We start from the raw sequence: 25,542 nt of genomic DNA, 5'->3' as shown, positions 1-25,542 counted from the left end.
TAGCACAATTTTTAATGAAAACATTTTATTATGGCTAAAACTAAGGGGCAATTGGCCCTCAGATCAAATGCATGTTGTGTGGACAGCTCACATGTTGAAATTGGATTTATATATTTCATTATAAAGGAAACAAATACTCAACAATAATGGACAAATAAAAAATAACTTCAGAAACAATACTTCTGAAGTTTATTTTTTCCCTTAAAGAAATATTTGTTTTCAAAATGGCACATATTATAGACTACAAAAAAAGGGAAAATGTGCATTAAAATCTTTGTCTTTAGAAATTTTGCTTAGAAAGAAAAGACATTTGCTTCCTTTGACGATGGAGTATGGATTTTTTTTTTTGTTTGTTTAAAAGAGAAAAAAGATTAACACTGAAACAGGTTCGTAGGACAGTTACAACAGCTGATGCATTGCATATTGTTGTCTTCATGTTCACACACATAAAAGACTCCGTGTCTACATCAGTGAAAACTGATCCTCATCACATGGCTCCCATTAGTGTGACAGAACAGTCAGGAGGCTAAAGTCCTGAGGTTTACAGTAACTCTAGATGCTTGCGTCATTTACAAGGCTCACAGCACATACAGCAAGACCAGATTGGGCCTCCCCCTTGACCTTGACCTTGACCTTGACAGGCTCCTCCGCACTGCCGGTGTGTTGTCTCTGGAGGTGGGGACGCCAGCCCGGAAAGGGTGCCCTTATCCAAGGAGCCTTTCGGGCTCCTCTCTGACTGCACCACAGAGGCCGCCGCACACTGGAAGGGAAACGCTTCACCTGAATTGTGGACTAAGGATAGACGTTGTTCACACCAAAGAACAGATGAAACCAGTGCACACACTGCAGGAGAAACGTTGAGTCCGTTATGAGGAGAACTGTAGACGGCCATTTTTATTATGTTGAAGGAAAACTGAAATTATTTTGCCTCAGCGGAGCGACTATTGATCATTCTCTGACGAGAAAAGAAACATTTTGCAATTCTCACCCTTTTTGCTTTTGTCACCCTTGTTTCTCTCTTTGCATTTTAGCACAATTCTAATATATTTGTTTTTTGTTTTTGTTTTTTTTTGGGGGGGGTGTTGGGTTTTTTTCCTCTATCAGAAATCGAACTCACGACCCTGCTCTTGCCAGGCAGGTACTGTGCCACTGAGCTAAATCCCCAGGCCCTACAATTCTAATATAAAGCACAGCTGAATAAATGGAAATGTGTGTGCATATATACATGTGCATGAATATATTCCTTTAAAAGGAGTAGACACAATGGAGGGAATAAAAAAAGAAACAGAATGATTTCTGCACACCATTTTAAAAGATCTTTCCACTAGTTCTTTCAGGGCTAAACCCCACTCACCACCACCCACAAGGACAGCCGCTCTCACCATCCCTGTATGTGCAGATATAGTTATTTTATAGGAAATATAAGAATAGGATTCAAAGCTTTGGCTGGTTTATTAATAAAATATTAAAAATAATTGTTAAAAGTTATTTGAAAACATAGAGCTTATAAATACACACAATGTTGGTTTTGAACTTAAAACAGACATGGAAATCCTAGCAGTTAAGGAAAAATGCATCTAAAGGACACCTGCTTTTATAGTAACTATGACAAGTGTCCTTCATAGTTACAATGACAGCTCTCATGGCACAGGCCATTGGGTATAGATCCTGCAGCCCCCGGAAGAGAGAGCTGAGTGTGATGTATGGAGGCTATGAGGAAAATGAGTGGGGCCGGGGACACATCTGTGATTCTCTTATATGAAGGAATTTATGGAGACTAAAAATGTTATCTCACGGCATAATCCCATCGAAAACAAAACCTACCTTAATCATTCCACTCTTCGTTGCACACCAACTTTCAGCAATTCATCTGGCATGAAATAAAGCAAAACTCCGACCTATTATGAAACTCACCATGAAGGACTGAGGAAAAGGAGAAGTGGCAAGTTGGGGGTTTCTTCACCACAGCAAAGCGCTGTTTCCTAAAATATTTATTTGCCCACAGATCAAGCTAAGCCCATGCGTCACTCTCAGCTGGGCCCCGGGGCCCTGGGGAAAATCCCAGCCTGTACGCAGTTGCAGCTTCCAGCCCAGTGAACACATGCAGCGCTCTAAGTTACCAGCAAACGATTTGTGAAGCAACTTTCTCCATTGTGGATATGAATCTAAGGAGTAAACAACAATATGCTTTCTTTTTGAGCTTCCTATTACTATAAGTATCAAAAAATCCCAAAGCCTCCTCCAAGCCCAGGTCACTCAGGTCAACCAAAAGAAACTTAGATCCTCTCTCCAGGGTCTCCCCTCTGCCAGTGTCTTTAGATTCTCTTCATCCCGCTGTTGTATGAGCTAAGCAAACCCCACACATGAACACACTCCAAATCTGAACAAGTCCTGGTTAATCTTTTCTGTACGAATGGCTGATAATTATGCTGTTATTCATTCCATGATTGTTTGTGCTTTGCCAAAGCCAAAGAGTTAGTAGTATTAAAGAGTTAGTAGTCCACCAGTATAATTTCAGCACCCAGTGGAGCAAAGAGTAGGTCTTAGAATGTGAAACGCAGACAAACATTTCCTTTTCTATTTGATTGACTGGACAGCCCGTTTAATACCAAACTAAGGTGTGGTAATGAGTCTCATTTTCATTACCTTGAAGGGCAGAATGATCCAACTGATTGATTGGCATCAGGCTCATTTCACATCAACCAGTCGGTGCGCCAGTTCATTTTCAGATGACACGCGAAAGGGGTAAGAGGATGGCGTTTGACATCCACAGTCCAAGAGCATGCAGAGATGACAAGATTTTGATGTTGAAAAAGTTGGGTACACAAATTCTCCTGCGTCTACAAATACACCTAGAAATGCAAGTGGGTGTATGTCAGCTTCTCCGGTAACCCTAGTGAACCCCTTCAAGCTCTAAATTGTTAATTTTTAATTTCATGAAAGTAATCTACACATGTGGTTTGCAAAAGTCAAATCATTCCAGAATATTTATAGTGAAAACAAATACTCCTGGCCATGTTTCTCCACACCAAGTCCTACTTCCCAGAGGCAAATTTTCAAAGGGTTCTTGGTTATTTTATGTGGCTATTTTATAGTTATTCATCTTCTGCTGACTTCCAGTTGTGGTAAAGATGGAAAAAATATTTTCTTACATGAAATCATCCACACACGTACAACCAATTCCCATTTTCACCGTCTTCCGAGTATATTTACATAACAACATTTGGTTAATTCCTAAAGTATTTCATTATAGCTAGTTTCTATTGCTGAGTCAAGGATTAGTGTTGGATGTAGTGGTGTACACCTATAATCCCAGAACTCCGGAGGCTGAGGCAGGAGAATTGCTGTGAGTTCCAGGACAGCCTGAGCTATTCAGTGAGTTCAAAGCCAGCCTGAACTACATAACAAGACCATGTCTCAAACAAACAAACAACAAAAAAGAATTAAAATAAGATTATGTTCCCATTCTTGTATTATTTCTTTGGGTTAATAATTGAGTTTTTTAAAATTATTTTCTTAGCTTTCTACACATTTCTGCCTATTTTTTTGCAAAAGGATAAATACAATACATGGATGTTTCACAACACTCTTCCACGTGGCACACACACACCTGAGTGGGCCGCCCTTCCTGGCTCTGCTGTGTGGCTCTGTGACTGTCACCCTGGAACTTCCCTTTCCACTCTCCCGGGATCCCCGCCTGCCTGTGCTGCAGGCCCGCATCTGATCTCTCATTATTTGTTGCTACACATCTTTTCGTAGCCTCTTCAGGAAGACTGAAGGGAAGACGAAGACAGCGTTGTGGTAACTGCTCACTGTCCACTAAAGTGTGAGCCATCCCTTCCATAACCTGCATTCATGACTCCATGCTGCTGCCCAGCTGGGCCCTCCTGCCTCTCCAGCACCTTCCCAAGCAGGTGAGGGCGTAAGGCTAGGGGCGCACCACAGATACGAAGAGCAGAACTGTGGGCCCTCCAGCTGCAGCCTCGAAAGGCAAGCAGGGCCTTTCTGACTTTTCTTACCTCTGCTGACTGAAGCTCCACACCCAGGTCCACGTCGGACCAGGAGGGCAGCTCCTGTACTCGGTGCACCCTCATTCAGCTGGGTTCCTTAACTGACCTTCCCTCCAGAGAGAACGCAAATTTCTCTTCAGTCAATAAAATAGAGGATCACCACGACCTTAGCTGGATTAATAATCTGACTAGGTGAGAAAGTCCAGGTTAGAAATCTTCAGAATTTTGAAAACATTTTCCCAACATTGTCTTCTATTTCTACTTGCTATTAAAAATCATCCTTCCATTTGAACCCCCCTTACTTATTTTGTTCTTTCATTCACACCTGTGCACATTCTGTCTCGCTCTTTCATTTTGCGTTGTTATTCGGCAGTGACGAAGGGCGAGCTTTGGTGTCTGTCTCTTGGCTTTGGGCTGGGTGGCGAGCCATTTCAGCTTTAGCCTCAGAGTCTTCCATCACAGAAAAATTTATCACATTATTTCTCTGAAAACACCTTCATGTCTCTTCTCTTTTTCTTACTTTCGGGAACTCTGAGTGTGAGATATACTTGATATTTCAAATATTTAATCCTATTATATTTGTCTTTATTATGCTCTCTTGCTGCAAATGTGTTCTAAACATTCTATTAATTTTTGCATGATTATATTGGCAATATTGCAGAGGTATTTCCAGTTCTTTACCGATTTTTTTCTTCATCCTATTTACTTTCACACATGGGATGGCTGCTCATCTCTCCAGATATTATTTCTTTAAAACAGTTAAGTATATTTTTAAAGAATTCCTAAATTTGCAACCACACCCAAGTATATCTCTAAGTCATTTTACATATCATTTTGTCCTGCTTTCTAGTCTGTATCTCATGATATCATGCGATAGACTCAGATCAGAGCACAACAGTACAAATGGCTGTCATTTGTAATTTATTCTCATCCCATTAAAATATCTTAAGGCACCATGTCCAAACATATTGGATACTGACTAATGACTTTAAGAAATAGTTTTCTGGCCTTAGGAAATGGGATCTCAAAAGTGTTTTGTTTTTTTTTTACTGACATTGGACATGTTCTCAAAGGGTCATTCTACTGTAAATATCAGGAAGTAGCATTCTGAGTAATAGTAATAACCTTTGAATGTTAGACATTAAAATAAGATAGAGTGTAAATAGCACTTAAAATAGGAGGGAAAAGGAAATAATACAATATTTCTGTCATAGATGTTCCATTGTATACTATAAAGCTCCTCTGAAAAGAACCTTCACTTTTTGCCTTACTTTAATTCAAGCATAGTTTTAAAAATAGTATTTCTCTGATTCTAAAAACATATTTATGGTAAAAACTTTAGAAATGTTGAATTAGACCAAAAAAAAAAAGGAAAAATGGTGTCATCTGTAACTACCTTACACAGAGAAATTATCCCTATGATCATTCTATTTTATATTTCTTCTACCTCTGTGTGTACAATGGGCACTCTGAGTAATTTAGAAAGCTGTGAGCTGGTTATTTAATCAATATATAACTAATATTTTTCATGTCATTAGAATATTATTTCAAGGTGCAGCATCCAAGCTTACAGCTGCATGATAATTCATATAATCAACCTCCTTATATTGTTGATATTTAGGTAGTTTCCAATTATTTATTATCAAAGTAATGTTATAGTGAAAATATATTCTGTTACATAAATCATTTTGACAATATAGTTATTTCCTTGACATAAATACCTAAAGTGAAGTTGGTGGAATGTGAGGAATTAATATTTTAAATCTCTGATATAAGCCATAGTCTTATCTTCCAACAACACCATGTTAATTTTACAGCACCAGCAATGTGCTAAAAGGCCTGTTTGCCTAAAACTTCTTTAAAGTAGAGTAAATTATTCCATTTTTATTCATTTGATCAGTTTACACGTGATGAATTTCTGTCAACCAATGTCAAATTCAAATGAGTAAAAATGATACATCAAAGGGCTAGGGATTTAGCTCAGCAGCAAAGCACCTGCCTGGCAAGCGCAAGGTCATGAGTTCGATTCCTGGTACCGGAAGAAAAACAAAACAAACAAGAAAAGAGACAAAAATAATACATCAGTGGAAGATCCAAAAAAGGTGAAAAATAAAAAAACCTCCTAATTATACTTTGCTTTTATAGATACTTCTCAAGTATACTCTGAGGGTTTTTAAAACAGCAAGTTAATTTCCATCTTCATCTCCATTGTTAAAGTTTCAGCTGTATGATATATACTTCATATCAATTATATAAATCACTCTTCATTTTTCATTTCCACTCATTTTATGAAATAAAAATCAAAATATAGCAATAACATTTAAATAATTTTATAAAGATTACTGTGTTGACAAAGGTGTTACTGAGCTGAAATACTAGCGGATAAGCAGCACCCACCTGCCACACTTTAAATATTCCTTTATCTATAAACGTTCCTTTATATTCCTTTATCTATAAACGTTCACGTAAGCACAGGTACGGCAATTAGTGGTGTCAGTGCACCGGGCACAGAAGCACATCATGCCTAAGCAAGTACTGATTGCCAGCAATGTTAAACATGCTTTCATAAGTGTTGGGCTACTTTTGTTGTTTTTTGTAAGTGTCCAGTGCAGGTCCTTTGCCTGTATTATATTGCAATGGGCACAGTTTGCTTTTAGAATTAAAATTACTGTTTACAATTTCAGAGCTAAAAAAATCTGTCATAGTTGATTTGAATAAAAATACATAATTGGCCATATGTCTTTAATCTTTGTTTACAGTGTGCATGTGTTTGTTTTATATGTGCAGACAATCTTAACTTCTACATATGTAATCATTCTCTCAATGTTTTCTCTAAATTTTTTCTGCTTCGTGATATTAAAAGATGATCTTATTTGATTTGCCTCTCTCTTCCCCAAATTCTTTACCAGGCGGGTGAGGAGGGAGATGAAGTGGTTCTTGGTTTACCTAGAAGTAATGTGACTACCTTTGCTCGTCTAGCTAGATTCAAGTAACACTCAGTGTTATTCCAACTTGCAACCAATTAGTCCAGCGTTATTTTTAACTGATTTTTTTCTTTCCAAATTGAAATTTAGCCTCATGTTCATATATTTAAACCTGTAGCTTTCTCCTGTAGAATTGTTACTACTTTGAGTTTACTGATAATTTTTTTGCACATGTAACACAACTGGAATTATTTTCACTTTTTAATATGTTTTCATGCATCAAAATCCAAGTTTCCCTCCCTTTAGTATTCTGCTTTAGAACCGTTTTATCTAAGTTGTTTGGGTTCATTCTTGCAAGCTTCAGAATCATTTGTTATATTTAAAAACCCATTTAGATTTTTATTAGAATTGCATTCAAAGTATTAAATCAGGAAAGATTATAAAAGTCTAATGTCGAATTTTTCTCATCTTCTAATAAAGAATGCTTCACTAATTAAAAATTATATTCATAGTGCTCAGAAGTATATGTTTTCTTCAGAAATGCCTATATTACTTAATCAGTGTGCTTGCATACTTATTATTATTGTGAATTTTTCCCCATTTAGGGTCACCAACTTTCTAATTTTACTCAGCACTATGAAGCTTTCTAGACATAATACTCTGGATGCTGAAGCACGAAAGTGTCAGGCTAACTCGGCTGGTTAGATACCATATATTACGTGTGTAGCTGGCTGCAACTGTGACAAAGGAAAATTAATAACTTATGTATATGTGTGTATATTAAGTGACTGGGAAGTCACTTAACTAATTTTATTTTCAATAGACTATCAATAGAACTTATCATTTATTAGATGGTTATTTTCTCTACAAATAGTGATAATTCCAATATTTGTAGCTACTTTTTATCTTGACTACTTTTATCTTATTCCAAGAGTCAGTATGTCTCCAGTCAGGTTGAAGAGTAGTATAGTGACATTGTAGATTTGTTGATTCTTAGCCTGATAAACTGATTCATCGAGTAATAGAAATATTCTTCTGTTCTGGTTTTGTGAGTTTAGGGGTTGCTCTTTTTGTTTTTATACTAGGCATGAATTCTTAACTTCATTTCAAATTTTTGAGATTGTCTATTCCAGTGATCTTATTGGACAAATATTGAGGAAAAAGGAAGGAAACATTCATTCCATCGGAAGTTGCAGCAGAATCAACTGTGGGTTTTTCCAAACTAGACTATAATCTTATGTAGATAAGACAGGGATCGATCTCTCTCCCTTTGTTTCCTAAAGTGAGAGGCACGGTGTGCATTGCTCTTCTCTCAGAACCAATCACAGTATGACTCATTTTTCTAATGATCTATGCTATCTTCCAGGATAATATTGTTCAGTTGAGGGAAAAATGTCTGACCACCACCGGGCTCATCCTATTTCCGTCTATGTGACAAAACACCTCATGTGAAAAACTGAAAGGAGGACAGATTAGATGGGATTATGGCTTCAGCTGAGCCCATGTTAAACTGGTTCCATGGCTTAAAGACAGAAGGGCCTGGTGGAGGAGAGCTGTTCCCCTATGGCAGCTGTAAAAAAGAGAGAGTGCCAGAGAGGACATGGCCAGGGACGATACGCATGGAGAGCACTCCCCCAAGGATCTACCACCTCCGGCTAGGCCCCCCACCCTTTGCATTTCCCATCACCTCTAAAGGTTTGCTCAGTTGTATCCATCAACGGTTCCTCCGTTGTTGAGATTCGAGCCCACGGGATCCCATCACTTCCCAAAGGGCCCACTGTCCGCACTAATTCACTGGGAGCCAAGTGTTAGCTCCAGTCCATAGCAACTGTAGAGAATGCTGTTCTTTCTCTCCTTTTATCTGCACATATGAACAAATATTAGAACTCCCAGTGTTAAATATTTTTGTATTACTAAAATGCTATCAGCCTTCTCTGAGTATATGTAATGCATAAATTGCAAAACTTTTGGTATCTATTTATAAATGAAATCTTTTGCAGATTTCTATACCATTTGGGAATGTGTTTTCATATGGTTATCATCATAAACATTGAAAGTAAATTGGAAAATATTTTGCCATTTTCCCCTGCCCTGAAAAAAATTCACAAATTGCTGGAAACTTAATAGTCAACAGTAGCTCATTCATGAAATGAGCCCTACTTTTCTCAAGGCAGTTTATCAACAGCTTCTCCTGGATCTTTTTTCCCTGAAATTATGGGACTATTCACATCTCTCTCTCTCTCTCTCTTTCTCTCTCTCTCTCTCTCTCTCTCTCTCTCTCATGAGACAGGGCCTCGCTATGTAGTACAGGCTGGCCTTGAACCCAGCCTGGCCTCAAACTTACAATGACCCTCCTGCCTTGGCCTCCCACGTCCTGGGATTACAGGCGTGTCCCACCATGCCTGTCTACATTTCTCTTTCTTAAGTCAATGTCCTTAATTTAATGTTTTCCAGAAAATTGCCCATTTCATTAAAAATTTGGAATGTAGAAATATAGATGTAATTTTAATCTCTTTTCTTAGCTGTAGTTTATATTACTAAAATGCCAGACCAGGGATATAGCTCAGTGGCATAAGCGCCTGCCTGGCAAGCACAAGGTCCTGAGTTTGATTCTCTGTACCAAAATAAATAAATAAATAAAATAATAAGATAACATAAAATAAAATACCATCAGCCTTGTCTTAGTAAATCTAAGATACATTTCCATAACTCTCTTTTGTATTTTTCTTTTTGATTACTTTAGCTAAAGGTTTGTCACTTTTGTTACTATTGCTTGTTTTTAATTACTTTTGCTTTAAAATAGCTTTTATATATTTTTTCTGTTGTTACTTGCTTTCTGAAAAATTCTAAGACATCTCTTCATTGTTTTTGAACACATTCCTCTCTTTCTCTCTGTCTTTGTCTCCATCTCTGTCAGCCTCTCTTTCCCACTCAACAGGCAGATGCCTGTAATCCCAGCACTCAGGTGGCTGATGCAGGAGGACCACTAAGAGTTTGAGATCAGCATGGTTTGAGACCAGATCAGCCTACATAGTGAAGTCAAGCCCCAGCCTGGAATACATAGCTAGACCCTGTCTCTAAAAAAACAAAAGCAGAAAACAGAATAGTGAGGTTGTTTCACCATGATCATGGGGCTCTGATGGTCACTTATTTATTTTCTCCTTTTGCCTCTTTATACTTCAGTCCGCATATCTGTGCATTTTCTTCTTGCTCTTTCAGTTCACTCATTCTGTACTGGTGATCTATCTGGATGCTAAGTCCATATTAGTGAAATCTAACCAGTTATAATTTATACTTACTATATTTTTCAATGTTCAAATTTCCTTTTAATGTATATATATTTCCAATTCCCTGGTGACATTCTCCATCTTGTCTTTTAATAAATCAATCACATATAATTTAACATCTGTGCTTGACAATTCCAATATCTGCATCTCCTGCGTGTCTGATTTTATTGTTTTAATCTTTTTCTCATTTGTTTTTTTTTGTAAAACTAACCAGATTTTTTATAATGTGACACTAGACATCATATATAAAAAATAACTTGAAGTGTGTTATCCTCTCCAGAGAGGATTAATTTTGCATTTGACAATGAATTAAAGCAATAGAAAATCACCTTGATCTATTTGATTAAAACTGATTAAACTAACTCAAAACTGGGATTATTTTTCTTTATGAAAGCTGTAATTTTGGAAAGAGCCTCAATTGAGAACCAGGGTGTTTACCGAGGCTGTTCCTCTCATGTAGGCTCTCAGCGCCAGTCTGGGTCCTCCCCAGCTCCACAGGGCGGCCCAAGCTGCTCAGCTCCTTGGCCCCTCAGCGATATTTTCTGTGAAAACGTTAGCTTCTCAGCCTTCACCCATGCTTCTAGGTGACCAGTGCCGTACAGTGCAAGTGGTGCCAAAGGTAGGGCCCTACCTCCTCTCTCCTGGGTGCTCTCTTCTCTAAGGTTTTGGTTTCCAAGTCTTTGCTATCTTACTAGCTCCTCAGTGGCTTCTAACAAATTTTGTTGCTGCTGCTGCTATTGTTTATTTAAGTTTTTGACATGTTGGGTTGGTTTAAAAATAAACAGTCTAACACAACCACACACAAAAATTTCATTCTCTTTTCTAATTAATTAATGTCTGCTTTGGTTTTTATTAATTCATTTATTTTTATTTGTTGTTTTACTAGAGTTTTTTCTTCACTTTCCTAAATTGCATATTTTATCTGTACAATTTCTATATCACTTCAAACACTGCTTTTAACATTAATTCATTTTGAACTTGCTGACTGTCCATGAATGGCAACCAGCAAAAGCATAGAACCTGGTTTAATTCTGTTCCAACAATTATTCAATAAATATTTAATGATTTTTCTTTCTGTCTGGTATCAATTATCCATTTCCTACTTTTTAATAGTACTCAGATTTGGTGCAAGTATCTGCTACGACCCCTCCAGCTAAACTGCTCTGAGGGAAACTAATTCCACCCCAACTCTAATTTTAAGCTCTGCATTAGTATAAATCAACTTATATGTTTTATTTCCCTGGCCATATTAATTGTTTCAGGTGCACACAATGATCAAATCATATTCAGTTTTGCTTGGAATCCTAAAATAAGGGTATTCTTTTTCTTCCCTGCATATGGGAGAAAATATATCAAGCTCTATTCTTCTGGGGTTTTTTTTAGCCTTCATCTTGTAATCATAGAGAAACCCGACAAGCACTACTAGCATGATGAATCATGGAATTGGACAGAGCTAAAAGAGTCACAGAGCAATTGACCTGCAGCCCTAATTAAACTATGCTGGAAGCCCACCCTCCAGCTGGACTTTTAAGCTGCTGAGCCAATAAATTCCCTTTATTATTTAAGCCACTTTGAATTTAATTGACTTTTCTTTCACTTACAGCCAAATGCATTCTAAGTAATACACTTGGTTACCTAACAAACACTTTGTGATGATGGTCACACTAGAGAAAAGAAAAAGAAAAACAAACAAAAACAAAAGATAGATTTATGTTCTTAAGATCATCTTCACTGGCCTATTAAGTCAAAAGGTAAGCCATTTATTTTTAATATCTGGAATTGTATTCATTTTGTTACTATTATCTATTCAGCACCTAGTTTAATACAATGGCATTGTTCAGTTAATATTCAAGTACATGTTGAATAAGTGAATATTATGGGTTTGAGTAATATTTATATCTAAAAATATTATTATAGACTTTCCAGTAGTGAAAAGAAATATTTTCTTGGTGTATAAAATATTCCATGCCGGTGACCAACAAGAAAGCATAGTATCCATATGGTCTCATTTAAATGAAATGCTTTGTTCCTAAGATATGGCAGATTTAAGGGATATAGAGAGAGAGAGACAATAAGTACACTTTCCAAATATTTATCACAATAAATTCCATGATGCATGCTTTTATAGAATATCAATTGACATGAATAGCAGGAATATATCATAAAATAAATAATTTTGTTACAAAATAAATTAATGATTCTAGGATTGCTTCCAGCTCCAAAAATAACATGAGTTTATGAATCTAAAACTATTCTCTCATCGTCAAAGTAATGAAATCCATGCATATCTTTAACCTGTCTTTCTGGTAGCCTCCATGGCACACCTCCTGGCTCTGGGTCTGTAATGACCCTCAAGTCTGGGATTTGCCTGTCCAGTGAGCAGGGGCACTTACAAAGGCACCTAAAATCAGCCAATTACACACGGCATGCATCAGTCCTTGTCTGCACCCAAGGGAAGACTCACACAAGATCTCCTCAGAAATGGGAGTGAGTGTGGTAGGCATTGTGAGTCCCACCAGACATATTTCAAGATAGAGCAAAAGGTCAAACTAAGGAGTGTTCAATAGCATGGACAGAGCTAGGAGTAGGACAAAAGGAGCGATGCGATTGCATATTGTCTTTACAGGCAGGCATCATCACCGCCCTCCTATTTTTCCTTGGAGAATGGTTAGAGTCTCCACCAGACTGGTAATAGTAAATGCTTGGCCCTCAAAGTGGTTCCCACCCCAACATCTGCCACTAGAGCCAAGACAAGAAGCCGCAGCCAGGAAATGGCTATGGGGACTTACAGTCCACAGCACTGGATGGGGGAGGAGTGGCGAGGGCCCCGGGTGGCAGCACAGGTGGCAGCCAAGTGGCAACGTGTACGCCAGATGGGAGGGCGTCGCGTCCCGCCCCCTGGCAAACACAGAGCCCATTTGAGGGAACTAAGGAAGCCCTTTGCTTCTCAAATGGACATATGGTGCCAAAGAGGAAGATACAAAATTCTACTCTGTGGAAACTGGTGAATAAAACCAAAATAGTTCTTACTTAAGGAAGAACTATAAATAAACAAACTATCAATTACAATTTTCTGATACAAAGACAAAAACTTCCATGGGACTCTAAAGAGGAAACTACCCAAATACGTTCCACCAGTTAAGCCCTTTCTTTAAGATAGCCTCAGCCCGCTTCCTTTATGATCCACTTATGTTTCCCAGAGTGAGTTTTCTTCCATCTTTATTCTCTCTGTTCATCACAGTTATAAACTTTTTCCAAGGTGACTGACTAGTGGGGAACAGTATTTCCTATCCACCCACATTCTTGTAAGCAGTAATGGACTCCTTCAAGTAGCAAATTACTACTTTAACGCTACCAGGGCACTCTGAAACCAAGATAGTTGAAAAGATGTCATTGTGGATTAATGCAACAGAGAGAATCTGGAAAAAATTCTTTCCAAATTATTTGGACATAAAAAAGGAAGTAGGTCAGAAAATTATGACCCCTGCATATTTTGCCTAAAATGCATCCTCATTCCAGACAACTAATTGCAAGCTATGGAAGATGAAAGTTTAAAGAGAATAGAATAAAAAAAGTCATTCTCATAACTTTTCCTCTGAAGATTCCATAAATAGATTGGAAATAATCTCCAGGGGACCTTTGCAACAGCTTGTGAACTGGTAGCAGTAATTAACAGGATCCAAACACAATGTAATCTCCTTAAGCACTGTCACCATTTCTTATTTTTTCTTAAAATTGTGATTATTTCTTGTTAACTTCCTTGGCTTAAAAGATATATTTAGATTGCCCTACTTCTGTTCCCTGTATGTCAAAGAAAGATAGAAAAAAATGCAACCTAGGAAGCCAGGAAGAAAAACATTTCTATAAGCATATAATCTTGCTTAAAAAGTGGGAAAGCAAATGGAAGCAACTAAAAATATTATATCCTTGATTTCCATATTAACTGCTTCTATACAAAGGCATGTATGCGGTAGTTACAGTAATAAGCTCTTCCTTTTTTACTGAATGTAAAACAGTCCAAGCATAAATCCTTTCAAAAACAGATTTTACTTAGATATTGGAAAGAACTATTTTCTATAGGGGCACAAATTCTAGAAGATGAAACCTGGAAAGTTATGAGATTTTTTAATGAGATAACAAGTAAAGAATAATAATTTTAAGGGTGGTCTATCAATACTACTTTCCTAGAGGAAGAAAGACATCACCGTACTTTTCTGCCATGGACTTGCTTTGGGGAGAACAGTGCCTCTTAGCTAGGAGGGAAGGGAACCGCTTTTTGTTGTACAAGATCTTTGCCTAATGATGGTTCATTAATGATCCAGACTAAATCCCTAATTGTATGCTACATTTGAGTAGCAAGATAATTCTAAAAATTGTTCTAATACACACATTCAACTAATAAGTTTAGATTCAGGAAGCAGTTAGTTTTCTAAGCCACGGATGATCATGCATAACAAGTGCAAATTCCTTTAAAGGCCTTCTTCGAAGTGCAGTTTTGCTTTACTACAATACTTTTAACTATGTCATTTTGCAATATAGATACATGTGCATGTGTATCCCAAACCAGTTTTCAGATCAATAGATATTGCTCCAATAAGTACCCTGCATCAGTTTGCTAGGGCTGCTCTAAAGCATGATAGACTAGAAATCTTAACAACAGAAATTCATTGTCTCACCACGCTAACATCTAGAAGTCTGAAACCAGCACATCAGCAGCTTTGGCTCTTTCGCTTTGGCTCTTTCTCTGAGCTGAGAGAAAAAGTATGTGCCTCCAGTCATTGGGAGGAGTGCCAGGCATGCTCGGAGGAGAGCATTGTGCTACCTATGTCTTCATCTTCCTCATCTCCCCTCTTTCATATGGACACCAATCAGATTACGATCCACCTGAAGACCTCATTTTAACTTGATTACTTCTGTGAGGACTTTATCTCCAGATGAGGTCATACTCTGATCTAGTGGAGATTAGAGCATGAGCGTATCTTCTCCAGGGATGTGACTCTCCATCACAGGCTCCTCTCAGAGAATAACTCACAGAGAAAGATGCAAAAGCAAGCGAGCATATCTAACCACACCAGACACCGAGATTGCTTCATTTCTCCCTTACCAGCACATATGAATGTTTGGATTCTGCCCACAGATTGAGCCACTTCATGGGCTAATGTTTGGGAAGCAAAAAATTGTTGATTAATGTTTTTAAATTCAATTTTCATGAGATTGAACAGACATCACATGGACTGGGCCAGAAACTAAAATTGCTGCATCATGGGCATGACTGCCTAGATACCACAAAGAACACTGCAACATTGTAGTGGTTCCCTGCTCACATGTTTAGACCACCTCAGATACCTTCAGAAAGGTGAATATTTTTATTAAAATACCCAGATTATTGTGACTACAAAACTTTGACTATTTATTACCCATACTGTATAGCCAGGGGAAAACCCGAGCCACAGCGTCCCCTTCAGGGGAATGAGGTTCTGCTACGGGGTCACCCTCATATCACCCTCACTGGGAGTCACCTCTGTCACCAGAAATAGGCCCTCAGTGGCACATAGAACCTAAAAGCAGGTTCAGAATCTGTCACAGAGATCAAGCTCTGTCCTCTTCATCAGGCCAGTGCCATTATCACCCTTAAGAGACTCAAACAAAAATTATGTTGTCTTGGAGTTTTACTTAAAATCCAATGTATAATTTCACTAGTGTAATTGTCTCCTTTTCTAAGTGACATAGTTAAATATCACAACCATACCTTCAAATCTAAATATCAGAAGACATACTCTGATCGGTCATGTGCTTATCATGATCAGTCATTTAATATTTATTTCAATGTGATCTTTTTCTGAAAGCTGTAAATCAGCTTGATTCCACACATCTACAGCTATGTTTGCATGCATTCATTAACATGTGTGACCCTGGACAGAATACCCAAACAGAGTATAGTGCGAGGGCAGAGCTATTTGGGCATCATGATAATGCCGAACAAAAAAGTTAGAAAAGGTCCAATGGGTGGAGAAGAGAGAACATTTGTAATGACAATCCTACAAAACACATAGGTTTCCTGATAGTGACAGGTGGCAGAAACAGCCAGGGGAATAATATGGAGCCATTTTTGTATATGAATAGAGACTTCTCACAGGACCCAGAGCAACATGCAGCAAGGGAGATGTTTAAGGAAATACTTGCTTTTTAACTCATTTTCATGTTGGACCAAATGTCTTCTCAAATACCATGCCCCAAGTGCCTCCTTCTGCTCACCTGGGTCCCAGGTCTGCCTCTCCCATTCCCCAGTAGTTCTTGAGGGTGTCATCACGCTACAAGGCTGTATAGGAAGTAATGTGCATAGTTATTAATCTGAGTCATCTTGACACTGACTTAATAATTCTACCTGAAAACCTTGTTAGAAATTGAAATTTAAATTTTGGCACACGGAGCATTAAGCTTAGATTCTCTGAAATAATGCGGTTTGGTCAGAATCCTTCATCCTTCATGATGGTGGGTGGCTTCCATAGACAACTGCACGTGGTCTGTATCTTATATATAGACGTATCTTTCTCCTTGTTAGAAAACCCCATCTGACACACAGAGCGCTGTCCTCACGCCTGCCACCTGAATCTCCTCTATGAAGGATCGAACAAGACACCTAACATTAACCCGTGCAGGGTCTTCAAAAGACTTCAGAGAACTTAAGATTTAATTCCAGGACATCCCCAGAATGCAGGCACAAGTGTCATTGAGCTGTTGAGACTATGACTGCAAATTCTTGCAGCTGAGGGGCTGCTGTTTTTCCAGTCTTAGCTGCTCACCTCTTAGATTCCACAGATGGTTCGGTACCTTTCCAAGCAATCCCTCTGTGGGCCTACCTGTACCAGATGAACTTGTGTCCCTTGTCACTGTCCAAGCTGAAGTACAGACTCCTACTTCACGGCAAGAGCTGTGCTGGCAGCTAGGATAATGCACATAGCGGTGATCCGTGTAGCAGCCTCCACCTTGGAAACCTCACCGAACGTCAACAGTGAATGCGATATCACTCTCACTTATTGGATTAGTCCATAATTAATATTTTGGGGACCCTGTATTTTCTCCTGTCGGTAGCCTTCTTGGTGTTGTTTGTTACTGAAACTTCTGGCAAGACCAGGAGTTTATAGAACTGTGGTTACAGGTATTAAACACAGGCTTTAGCCGCTGATAATAACTTTATCTAGAGGATGTACTCTACAGTAAAATGTTGTTTCACTTCAGATCCCACTTCATCCCAGGAAAATTCAAAAATTCCCTAGAGAAATTTTAGGAAAAAAAAATCTTTTTAGAGAAAAGAAACTATTTTAAATATAAAACTAGGATTTAAGTAAATTTCTTTTTTACATTTCTCAAATTCATTGTGTTTTAAACACGCACGCTTTCAGCTGCGGGAAAGCCAGTGGGTTTGGGTTTAGTTTAACGGCCCGCTCGTGTGTTTATAATGAGCAGTGCTGTGGTCGGGAATAGCGTCCCTGGGGTGCGCGGTCAGCCCTTTGCCTCCCTGACCTCTCATCTGGAGGTCATGGGAAAGGGGGTCCTTGTCTGAATTTTCTGCTTCCCAGGTCCGCATTTCCTCCACCCGCTACTGCTGGATAAACAGACTCGTGCGGAAGGTGGCGGCCTCGCTGCCCCGTGGCCCCGCGCAGCCCTGCGGCGGGCGCACCGCCGGGCCGGCTGCCCCTCCCGCTCTCCCCGGCCAGGTAGCGCCGCGGCTCGGCCTCTGCTCCCCTCCTCCCCGCGCCGGGACGCCAGCTCCTCCTCGAGGAGCTGAGGTGCTCCAGATGGCAGCGCGCTCGTCATGCGCATTCTTGGCAGCAGGGAGCCTGTCAAGTGGCTCCTGCTGCTCATTGTTGCCGCCAGTCCCCACCCCTGCGCGCCGAGGCAACACCATCTGTCCGCGCGGGCGAGGCGCTGTCCGAGGCCCGGGGTGCGCGCAAGCACCCCGACCCGCTCCGGTCCCGGCCAGCCGTGCGCCTGGGACCCGCCCTCCAGCTCCGCGGAGGGGCAGTTTGCGGGCAGACTTCTCATGAGATAGTTATGTAACCAAAATGGCAACCATCTGCGGAATCTGAGGCGAGCAGCTCAGCCCGGTGGGGTGTCTCCCTCAGACTCTGGAAAAGGGCGAAGATGAACTGAATGAGCAACGTGTCTCCACCGCCAGCGAGACACGCTAAGAGCGCAGCGTAAGTGGTTAAAGCGCGCACAGCGGAAGTGAGAAAGCACAGCCTGAAGTTCCGGAGACAGCTGAGACCTAAGTCTGCTTCTGCTTTCCTTCCCTGCGCGTGATTTCCAACGATGATGAACTCTCATTGGACGTAAGAATTTTACATACGAATGAAAGCTGTCACTCAAAAAGATTACAAGCGCCAGAGAAGATGGCATACCTTGTCTATCTTTGAATTCTGAGGCCGCGACAGTCACTCAACAGCTTTTGTCTTGCTCTTTGTTTTGGGTCTTATAGACGAGTGTCAAGGAAAACAGCGCTCTGCTGAGTCATGTCTGCATTCCACACGTTTTCTTGGTAACGGTGGCCTCACTTAACTCACATTTCCCCCCGTGTAAATCTCCTCTTGTATTTTTTTTAAAAATTTAGCAGGAACCCCCAAGATACAAACATTATCAAAACCTATGTAATCTCTGCCTTCAATACATTTCCTTAGTTAGCATCTCTGAAAAATTATCCTCTTTGGTTTGTATGTGTTTTAATCCACATTTATTATATTAAACCACAAATTGAGTCATTTCTGACTCTAAGCAACAACATTTCCCTTTTAGATAACGTTACTGATCTTCTCATGGGATGTCACTTTTCTTAAAAGGCTTCATTCTGTGTGTTTCCCGCTGCCTCTGGGAGAGAGTGACTTCTTGATGAGTGAATTTGAGAACGGCTGGGCATGCTGTGCTCTCTTCTGCCCTTTTTCCTCATGGGTCCTGCCTGTCTGCTGTGTTTGTTAGCCTTCTGTCACTGTGACAAATACCTGAGATAAACAAGTTAACAGGAAAAAGGCTTTTCACTCAGGGTTTCAGAGAGTTCAGCCCATGGTTACATGGCCACATTGTTTTGGACCTGCGGTCAGGCAGTACATCAAGTGGGGACCGTATTATTGAGCAAAACTCTTCACATCTGGTAGTGGGAAGGAGAGAATAGAAGAAGACGAAGGAGAAAATAGAAGAAGATGTTGGATCCCAACATCCCCCAAGAGCATGCTTCCAATGACCTTACTTCCTTCTAGTAGGCCACACTCCCCGAATTTTCCAACACTTCTCATTAGTGTCATCAGCTCAGGACCCAGGCCTCAATACACAAGCCTGTGAGGAACACTTAAGATCAAACCAAACACCTGCAGAATCTACCTTCTCTCCTGCTCAAATGTGAGTCCTCTAAAGAGTACTTGGCTCAAAGTGGAGACCCTGCTTACTCTGGTTTTCAGTTAATAGACCCCTTTGTCTCCATATTAACATTTTTCAATCTACATTAATCAGTAGCAAAATTTTGATCTCTATCTAGTTGTATTCTTGCTTCTATTTATCAATTTGTTCAAAATCCAAGTAGGGACAAGGCTTTTTTTTATTGGAAGCGTCCTAGAAGATCCCCTCAACATTGGTACATCTGGGTTTCATGGATTGTGTTTACATATGCTACTTTCTCCCCTGATAATAAACACATACACCTCCCAGCTCTTAATTAAACATCTAATACTGTAGTGAACAGGTTTTTCTATAGATATGGGGAGACTTTCCTCTGAGGTGTACATCAGCAGTTGGCTTGTTGGATGATAGTTTATGAATATTTCATTTCATTAAATACCATCAAATTATTGTCCACAGTGCCTGCATCATCCTACTTCCTCTAGCACTTACTATTCTGAGGCTGCTTATTGGTTGTAATAATGATATCACATGATTTAAATTAGGAAGCGTCTGTTCATATGCTTATTATCTATTTAATTTGCATCTCAGTACTTTTGTGAATTTTTATTTATGTATTTAATCCATGCTTTATTGGATTTGTAGACTTTGTTCCTTATTTGCCAACTACCAACATGCATGTGTGTGTGATATAATGATCACTTTTTGGTTTTCACTTTATAAATATCCTCTTTTAATCTACACCTACCTATTCTTTGCTTATACAATCCTTTGTTAAATAAAATATTTATATTTGTATATTGCCAAATTCATTAACTTTTTTCTCTTCTTTTTGTGCTTTGGGATATTGTTGGGGATGCCCCAAATGAGATCACAATATTAAATTTCTGTATTTTTTTCTACAAAAGTTTTAGATTTTTGCCTTTCAAATTTAGACCTTCAATCCATTAAAGTAAGCTTTCTATCTTCTTTAGAATGCTGTAGGGCTGGGGATATAGCTCAGTAGCATAAGCACCTGCCTGGCAAGTGCAAGGTCCTAAGTTTGATTCCCAGTACCAAAAAAATAAAATAAAATAAAAAGTAGATTTTAGAATGCTATAAACTTTAAATTCCAAATTTATTTCTCTTCATGTGATATGCCAATTTTTCTATTCATTATATTCAAGAATATATCTTTTCCCCAGTATATTATGTCAATGATATATATTTTTATCTACTTTCTGGTCTCTGTTTCGTTCCATTAACTACCTATGTGTTCCTATATCAATATCACATTTTTAGCAATATTTTTTGTTTGTTTTTTTTTGTTTGTTTTTTTTCCAGTACCAGGAATTGAACTCACTCCCTCACGCTTGCTAGGCAGGCGCTGTGCCACTGAGCTAAATCCCCAGCCCCTAGCAATATTTTTGTAATATGTCTGAATTACTATTTGGACAAGTACTGTCTTGACTCTTTTAAACAAATTATTTGAACTATTCATACACATTTATCTCTATATATAAATTTTAATGTTAATTTTTAAAGTTACTCATAAATTTTGCTGGAGTTTTTCCTGGCTTTGATAGATTGTATATGTTCAGTTATGAAAATGTAACACATACACATAACATGAAACATATCCATTTATGAAGTTTTTCTTTCTTTCCATTTTGCCATACTGGAGAATGAATCCAGATCCTCCTTCACAATGAACCTAAACCCTAACCATTTTTTTTTCTTTTGTTTTTAGTAGCATTTTTTTTTGTTGGTACCAGGAGCCAAACTCAGGGCCTCACGCTTGCCAGGCAGGCATTGTGCCCCTGAGCTATATCCTTGGCCCTTTTTCTTTTATTTTTTAGACAAGATCTAGCTAAGTCACTACATTTCCCAGGCACAGCTTGAAAGTGTGACCTGCCTCAGCCTCCCAGAGTGCTGGACTATGGTGTGCAGCACCTCATGTAATTTATTCAAGTCTTCTTGAAGGGAGGAAGGGGAAGCAAAGAGAAGTAAGGTGTGTTATGTACAGACATCGGCTCCCTACAATGAATAAAAATCATTATGCACTGCAAACATGTACCAGTAAATAAAAATAACACAGACCAGCCCAGTGTTTTCTCTCCACCTTGCTATCACTTGTTTTTTCTTCCCTTTGTCTATTTTATAATTCAGAGACACTCATAATATCTTACCAGCGGGGTTGGAGACAGCGTCTTTGTCTGTGAATGGAGTAGGTCTGGGACTTTTCTATTATTTGTTATGGGTTTTTCTCACATAGCTTTGCCATACCTGGTAATACTTGTGAATTGAAATGGTGCAAATTACATGGTGAAAGTCCAAGAGCATAAAGTCTTGCACTTTCACATAGGCATTACAAAACAGTCAGTGAACTAGTCCCAAAATACTTTAGCCAAGAATGACAAAAACAGAGAGACTGCACTCAGTGATGGTACCAGGCCAGCAGGTGAGTTGCGGGGAGGCCTTAGGACAGGTCATGGCCTCTGCCCTGCAGCCCCTCAGAGCCCGTGCAGAGGATTCCCACTGCGCTGGCCCAGCCTTGAAGCACCAGTGAACTGCTCCTCTCCACCCTTTCCCCACCTTGAAGTCCTGACAGCTGCCACAGATTTGTCAAGGCAGGATCCTCAGACCACTAGATCTCCTGATCCAACACTGCTAGGCCTGGAGGAAGCCCCACCAGGCTACCAGGACATGGCACATTTGTGAGGCAGCAGGCATGCATGCTGATAAATAGGCTGTTACCTCCAGGGCCCAAGAAAACAGGTCTACATATAAAAGCTTTGCCAGTGTCGGCCGTGAAACTGCATAGGTCTTGGGCCTGGAGTGACTGCTCTGTCCCTGATGAAAGAGACCTCATCTCCTTTCAATAAGGGTAAAAAGTGTGGGGGGCTTACCAGTCATGGAAAGTGAGTGGAATGCAGGACAAAGGCAGATGAAGAGTTTTCGGGCCACAGGCTCATGGTCTTCATTCTCCCAAGAGAGAAAGTAGAGTGACATTCCACATTTGGCAAATTGGAAAGGCCTACCTCCCTTTGGGGAGATTCTTTGCCATTTATAGAGAGCCTACATATAATACGAAAAAGCTGCTCACCACTTCATCTGGACCTTTTTTTGTTTTGTTTTGTTTTTTTCTGGTACCAGAGATTGAACTCACAACCTCAAATCTGGACCTTTTAAAGGTAAAGAGGTTGCCAACATATGATAGAGTTAAAAATCACACACCTTGTAAACACCAAGATCGATTTTTAAAAACCACAAAAAAGCAATGTCTTCTGGAATTGCCTTTTTGTTTTTGTTTTGTTTTTTTTTTTTGGTTTTTCTCTGGTACCAGGAACCGAACTCACGACCTTGCGCTTGCCAGGCAGGCGCTTTTGCCGCTGAGCTAAATCCCCAGCCCCCTGGAATTGCCTTTTTGAAGTGGAGTTTGTCAGACCATGTCTAGAAGTAACAGCAGGGGTGACCTTCATCCACATTTATTTAGTGGGTTAGAGCAGTGGTCCCTAAACTTTAGGGCACCAGAGACAAGTTTTGTGGAAGACAACTTTTTCCATAGACACAGCACAGTTGACTTATTGTGAACACCAGTAGACTCATCAGTCCTCTCTAATGATTATTCCTCAATGACCTCTGCTATTTCATCCATTTATCTAGTTGTGGTGTGAGCCAAAAGAGACATACACCCCACCTTCTGAACTGCAGTCTCCTAAAAGTTCGTGACAAATTTCATTAGGAGGAGGGAGGATCAACTCTTCACCGAGAGTAAAGGGCTTCTGAGCTTTAAAAATGCCATTTGCCACTAAGAATGATACTCTCAGTGTAGACACATTTGATGAAGTTGTGGTTTTCAATAATTACTTTTGTGCTTCGTGTTCATGTTTTTCTTTAAAAAGAAAAAACTACCAAGGCTTGATTTTTAATGCAGAGCACTTAGTCTCCATGTGGCAATGGCTTCATGGACTAGCTTGTTGTCACAATTTTGACAAAGAGGGCTTGGAGAATGTGACTCACCTGTTAGGATGAACCCATAATTTAAGTAGGACTCTTATATTTTACTTAATTACAGCTGATTGTGGGAGCCTCAGAATCTTTTGCTGTCTCATCATTGCACTTTTCCCCCTTCTCAAAGAAGCTTTCCTGTGAAGATTGTTTTTCACTCATTTTGGTTAGGGTTAGCTAAGACACCGAGACAAGTGTGCGATGTGGGAAAGAAGCGCAAACCAAAGTGATAAATAGTGAGTGGGTCATGAACGGACTAAAATAAGTGCCAGATTCTGACTGAAAGCCCTCCACCAGTGCCGCTGTACAACCAAAGATGTACCATTGCCGCTATAAAGATTACTGCCAGATGCAGCTGGTTCCTACTCATCGGTAGGATTATAATATAAATCTACAAGCAATTGATTTACTGTGATCTCTGTATAGTCAGACTTCTCTGCTAATGTCAGTCTGTATTTGCAGCCATTCCTCAATGCTGGCATCACCACCTCAGCACCAACCCAGTTCATCGGCATTAGATTCTTACAAGAAGTACATAACCTTGACTGTTCCAGTTCACAGTTCACTATGAGGTATGCATGCCTGTGAGCCTCTGGTCTGGCAGAGGTGGAGCTCAGTGGCAATGAAGGCAACAAGGAGCAACTGAAAGCACAAATGAACCTTCAATCACTTGCCACTCACCTTCTGCAGTGTGGCCCTGGGATGAGAGTCCTCTGGGTTAGAGCATGTGGAGGAGAAGACAGTGAGCAAGAAGAAGGTTTAGTACCAGTCTGGTTACATATAGGAGTTTTTTTGTATTATATAACCTTTCATTTGTATATGCATTTTATACCTCATTAATATATATATAGTTGCCAATATCAAGTACTTTTTTTGAAATATCAAGTCTTTCTAGATGCTCACAATGCCTGATACATATTTTAAAAATAGAAATAGTAAAATAATGTATTTTCTAAATTTATTTTTCTTGGAGCTTACATGAAGTATTATTTTGTGGGGGGAAGAGTAAAACGCTCTCTGAAGTAGCACCGTTGTGCACTGTTTCTCAGAAGAGAAGGTAATCCAGAAGGCTGTGCCAGTGAGCTTATCATGACAAGTGTCCCTTACTCTGCATTTTGTGTCCCTTTGCTGTATATGCAGAGTGTGGAAAGAATAAAGGAGCCCTAACTTACAACGTATGGTCTTCCTGGATGTGAAAAAGTTGTCAGTCTATGACAAAAGTAGGATTCACTGACTAGCAAGTTTTGTGTGTTTTGTGTTAAAATTCCTAGGAAAGATTATCTTATGAAAATTTAAGCATTGTAGCCCAGTGGGTGGGTGGATAAGGAAAAGGTCCTAGTCCAAAATGCTCATATTTTGAAGATACTTTCAAATGATAACTATTATTTCATGTGTGAAATTCATTCAAAACTACTATATATATGTAACAGACAAATTGAGTCCTTAATTGAAACATCTAGTCTGTACCAATCAGGGTTTTACTAGAGAAACATATATAACACAAGATATACAAATGTATAAGAAATCACAAGATTAGCTTATGATGGGCAGCCACAGAGTTGGATGAGGAAGTGTGCAGACTGGAGACTGAAGGATCCAGTCCAAGGTTCACTGCAGTGTTCCATGCAAGTCCAGATCAGGAGGCCGATGGGTCTGCAATGCAAGGCTGAAGAGTCTATGCAGAAGGCTGATGGATCCAAGGCAGAAGCCGAAGAGTCTGCACTAGAAACCAGGAGATGACCTCCATGCTAAAGGTGAAGCCCCTCTGAAAAATGGAAGCCCCTCTGTCCTTCTTCATTTCCCTTATACATCATTTAGGGGATGATCCACCCTTGGGTGACTCCTCTACACCCTAGGGCATAGAATTGCTGAGCCAATTTAGTTAAGCTTCTAAATATCGCAAGTTGACACAATCAGTCAACTGCTACATAGTCTTATCTAGAT

At 39.5% G+C, this 25,542-nt stretch overlaps 1 long non-coding RNA gene across 2 annotated transcripts; it reads right to left on the bottom strand.

The window, feature by feature from the left end:
- Window positions 1–221: 221 nt before the first annotated feature.
- LOC106147196 lies at window positions 222–21,877 on the bottom strand. Of its 2 annotated transcripts, XR_001231966.1 has the most exons (7): window positions 21,777–21,877; window positions 18,624–19,217; window positions 17,082–17,494; window positions 16,477–16,540; window positions 2,647–2,852; window positions 1,825–1,923; window positions 222–955 (listed from the first exon to the last, which is right to left on the bottom strand). It is a non-coding gene; the product is annotated as an uncharacterized LOC106147196 (long non-coding RNA). The 2 variants fall into 2 exon arrangements; XR_001231965.1 differs by lacking the exons at window positions 18,624–19,217; window positions 21,777–21,877 and having other exon boundaries at window positions 17,082–17,542.
- Window positions 21,878–25,542: the final 3,665 nt, after the last annotated feature.

The sequence above is a fragment of the Chinchilla lanigera genome, unplaced genomic scaffold (assembly GCF_000276665.1).
Source record: "Chinchilla lanigera isolate Chin_1 unplaced genomic scaffold, ChiLan1.0 scaffold00125, whole genome shotgun sequence".
NCBI lineage: Eukaryota > Metazoa > Chordata > Mammalia > Rodentia > Chinchillidae > Chinchilla > Chinchilla lanigera.
This window is presented reverse-complemented; position numbering and strand designations above follow the sequence as displayed.